Consider the following 4,850-nt stretch of genomic DNA (forward strand, 5'->3'; position numbering starts at 1 on the left):
GGGTTAGGGTAATCTAATCCTAGATATGTGGTTAAGGTCAACTTTAACCAAGAGCGCCTACATGCCACAGGGTCACTACAGGGGTCAGAGAATCAAAGGTTGCTGGTAAAAAAAATGACTGAGAGGTCAACGTTTCTCTCCACTGCAAGACCTTCTGGGAAGCCACTCTCTGGTTGGACAGGTTTTTGTGGGCTTGGTTTAGTTAATGTCAGCTTCATGTGTTTGCTTTTACATGATGGTTTCAGATGCATTGAATTTGATGAGGCAGAGAGAATGCCTCAGTGCTACTTACTGTAGCACACTGGGTGCTGTCATGCTTTGTTGTTGAGAGGATAACTATAGTACGCAGTTGTCAATCACCCAGCTGATGGTATCACCCACCTCTTGGAAGTCCGGTGGCCATTTTTTGTGTAACAGTGCATCTACTCCCACCAACGTTATAGCTTCCATACGAAGTGCATTCCAGTGACACACTAACTAACGGTTGGCTATATGCAGCATTACATCAGCTGCACTAGACCCCAAGACTAGACCAAGAGGTTACCCCGTAACGAGCCCGTTTGTGTCTTAGTGTGGCTGTGGAGCCCATGGCCCAGTTTCCCAAAAGAGTCTTAAAGAGCGGCTGGCCCTAAAAAGTAGCATCGGTGTGAGTCGTAAGCATTTATTTTACTGTCAAAATTGACTACAATGTGTAAATAGAATCATTTTGGTCATAAAGTCAGTCTTGTCCAAAACGGAGATTTGAGAGATAGGAAAAAAACTGTATTTCACAGAATGAAAAGTACCATAACAGTTTTCCATAGGTTGGGTTTATTTGAATCCTTCCCACAGCTGGCTGCACCCAAGTAATCATCAATTCTGAGTGCAGCTGCACCATGACCCAATGTAATGTTCATGATCAATTTGGTTTGACTTTGGATATCCCTATGGGGCAAGTTAGGGACCATCAGTAAATTACACAATGTACATGGGACAATATTTGAAATGTTCAAACCAACTATACAATGCAGAAAACCAACTATAAATCATATCGCAATATTGAAAGCAATTAATGAGACACCTAAAAGATGTGCAACATGAAAATATTGTCCCGGTTACATTGTGTAATTTATTGACGTCCCAAACTATCCCCAGAGATCAGCTATCCAAAGTTAAACTAATTTTGCCACGGTCGCGTACCAGCTAGCTGAAGCTAATTCGCGAAACGATTTTGGCGAACTCTTCCCTCCTGCGAACACGCACAAGAGACACTCACATCAAACCACACCCCGACTGAATTCAGTCCTGGCCGCTAAGCATTTACTAATGAACCGAATCTAAAACGAGGACAAATCAGGAAGTGCAGTTCATCGTTAGAATCTCCATAGGAGCGTCGTTAAATCGCCAAGCTGTTTCCCAAAACCATTACTAAAGTCGCATTTGAAATCGAGTGCCTCAGAACAGCGAAGTGTGTCGTTAGATGCTTAAATTTAAAAAAACGTTGTTTTTTTTACCCATCCTGGTCACTTTATACACAGACCAGAAGATGTCATCTAAACAGAATTCGAGATGTTTATCTGTCTCACTGTGAACGCAGATAACTTCAGACCGAAGTTGACCGCGAAGGATACAAATATGCATCAAATGAAAACCGAGTTGACTGCATTAAAAGATGGATACAGAAAATAGGTTTATAAACATACATACATAGGCCTGTTTATTTAAATCATATTGAAATCCATTTCATGTTCAATCAATTGAGTTCTATTTAGCTGGCTAGTCTGTCTGCAATTTTTGCCTCAATACATTTCATGTGTAATGTGCGCAATGATATGCCAAATCTGTGATTTGTGCATTATTATTGGTTAAGCATTAGAATAAACCACCTCAAAATTTGCAGCCATTAGGTGATCATCTCTCTAGGAGCTGACCGGTTGCCAGTATTGTGAAAGAATTATGTTAAGGTAAGATATGAATAGAGAAAGCAGCCTTTTTATCCTATAGGTATCGACACTTGCTCCAACGACGCACTTGGCGAACGTTCTTTCTGCGTGGTGTTTTGGGAAACGCATGTTACATCTTCGGCCGTTGCAGGAACGATGCATCGGTTAAAAATACTTGTACGCCTAAATTCCATCGCTACCGGGAAACCAAGCCCCGAAGTGTCTCCCTGGTATTTCTCCTCCCTTCAAGTAAATATTAAGACTGCATGAGTGTGTTGGACGAACTCTGCACTCCGTGTCTGTGTGTCAGTCAGAGTCCACATGTACGTCTGCAGCATTGAGCTACAGACTGGTCCTGATATAAACGCTCAAATATGTCCCGTCTTCTGAGAACAGACAAATCAATGTGAAACAAACAAAAAATACAAAATCAAGAAAGCGAGAGGAAAATAGATATGACTGTAAATGATAGAAGACTAGAGCAACCATTATCTGATTTACATGTCCATTCTCATTTTTTATTTGTTGCTTTCCCCCCTTTGATTAGAATTATTATCTAAGAATACTGTAGTATCAGTGAAATATTTCTTCTTTGCTAGGCTTAGAACTTGCTTGTGATTGATAATGACAATGTATACCTTGTAAAAAAACAACAACTAAACGGTTAACAAATCAGAAAAAAAAGAAAAAAAACATCAAAAAGTGATCAGTCCGAGGCCAAGGTAAAGGACTCTTGTTTCTTTGTGTTTTTATTTTTTTAATAGCAACTTATCACTGTGTGATATTTTGTACATCATATTAAGCGGTATTCAAACAATTTCCTCTAACTACAAGGGATAAGAGACCTGCTTTTTATTGAGTTTGTTTTATTATATATATTTTTGGAACTGCATTCTAGCTTGTATCAAATTACAGATTTTCCTTCTCTTTACTTTGCGGGTCTCGTGTTGTATGTCATTAAAGAAGAAAAATACAAAAAATTCTAATAAAATAACGATTTTGTACAGTGAATTGAGAGCAGTGTTGTCATTCATTGTATCATGACAACTGTAATTGATTACTGTATTACTACATATTAATTATCAAGTTAATGATACATGGTTTCTTTATTTATGTTATTTCATTTTTAAATTTATCTGAATTATATATATATATATTTAACCCCTTTTTCAATTACGATCTTTTCTCATGGCTGCAACTCCCCAACAGGCTCGGGAGATGCGAAAGTCGAGTCATGCGTCCTTTGAAACATGACCCGCCAAACCGTGCTCCTTAAAACACGCTCGCCAGCTGCACCAATGTGTCAGAGGAAACACTGTTCAACTGACGGCCGAAGTCAGCCTGTCCTTCTGTGCACCCTCTGAGACTTCTAGGAAGATTTCAAGCCACTTAACCCCAACATTTCTCCAAGTTTTCCCCATTATTGCAAAGCCCTAGTTATTTTGTTGCTTTGACAAAGTCATTTCTAAAGATTATTATTTATTAGTGATTCATTTTACGCTTAAAATAAAAACTTTCACAAATTTTAAGTTACGTTAAGTGGACTGAACTCTCATTTTAATATGGTGAAACTATTCCTTTTTAAATATTTTTTTTTCTCCAAAAGAAAAAAATGTAAAATAATTAAATCATAGCATGAAATCATGACCTGGTTCTACTCTTTTTTTGGCCATTTTGTGGTGGAAAACTGACCGTGTCGAGCATAATATGTCAACCCTGTTGCCCATAGCTCGACAGGCTAGAAATGTTTTAACGTTCTCCGTCACAAGCTTTATCGCTGATGTAAGATGGCGTCGTCAACCCTGTTACTTTGCAAGTATTTTTTATTTACTTATTTGAAACCTCTTGAGATGGGGAAAGCATGTTTTTTAAAATTCAGTTTATCATGTCCTCTTTATGACAGAGTGTAAACATTTGCAGAAATCAAATAGGTTTTTTCCAGCACCAAGTTCCACTGCCCAAAAGGGACTAATTTTGTGGAACGACCCAATACGCTCTTCTCTCCCTCACCTGACTTCTCTTCAGACCAGGAATGCCTGAAGTACCCGTCTTCTAACCCGGTCATTGCCAATTCTGCAACTAGACAGTTTTTACAGGGCTCTAGGAAAAGATACAACACGACCCACAGCAAGCAAGTGACCAAGGGATTGTTAACGAACAAGCCACATTAACATGACAATCTTGACAGCCACCTGCTACCCATGCTCTGGAGAAGACAACCCAGAAATATCAAGCTCACAGCACCCCTTCCTGAAGATGAGCAAGGCCGGTTTTATTAGTTATGTGATGAAGATCAAAACAGACCTTGGATCTGTTCCAGTGTTATGATTATGTCAGAGACTCTGGGGGATACATCTCCCTCTAGTGGCCCTTAAAGGAGGTACAACTCAGAACAACCATCGATAAGAAAGTGCTTCTTACAGTAGGTTTATTGTGGCCACATCTCTTAATTACCTATATCTAAATAATCGTTTTTCACAATAAGCAATTATACATTGAACAGATATTAAACAAAGAGTACCTACCACAAGTAATAAACTGAGTGAACTATCAAAAGTAATTTTTTACAGCTCTTTTCTACTTCACTGAGTAGAATGGTAGTTGAACTGTAGGTGTGGTCCTACATTCGAATCAGAGAGAGGCCTGAATGTCATTGGCACTGCCAAGAGGGTGAGGAGAGAGAACAAAAAGCAAAGCCACAGAGAAAAGAGGGATAGTGTTTTAGAGGGAGAGAGATAAATAGTTGTGTGCAGTTCCCCTCAGGCTAGAATAAGAAGAGCCCAGCTGTTAGAGAAGGAGTAAACAAGACAGATTACTGCAACATAAAACATAGAGCATGGGAGAAGACCAGGGAGTGGGAGGGACTGACATGGGCTTATCCAGAGCTCTCCTCCACCCATTGGCCGAGAGTTGTGTCAGTCATATCAC

At 39.4% G+C, this 4,850-nt stretch overlaps 1 protein-coding gene across 1 annotated transcript in view; it reads left to right on the plus strand.

The window, feature by feature from the left end:
* LOC112266056 (striatin-4) overlaps nt 1-2,933 on the plus strand; it is a 22,401-nt gene extending 19,468 nt beyond the window's left edge. The window contains exon 18 of the mRNA XM_042295883.1: nt 1-2,933. This exon is cut by the window's left edge and continues 1,982 nt beyond it. The gene's annotated coding sequence lies outside the window, so the exon portion shown is untranslated.
* The last annotated feature ends 1,917 nt before the right edge of the window (nt 2,934-4,850 follow it).

This window comes from Oncorhynchus tshawytscha, linkage group LG13 (assembly GCF_018296145.1).
Source record: "Oncorhynchus tshawytscha isolate Ot180627B linkage group LG13, Otsh_v2.0, whole genome shotgun sequence".
In the NCBI taxonomy this organism is placed as follows: domain Eukaryota; kingdom Metazoa; phylum Chordata; class Actinopteri; order Salmoniformes; family Salmonidae; genus Oncorhynchus; species Oncorhynchus tshawytscha.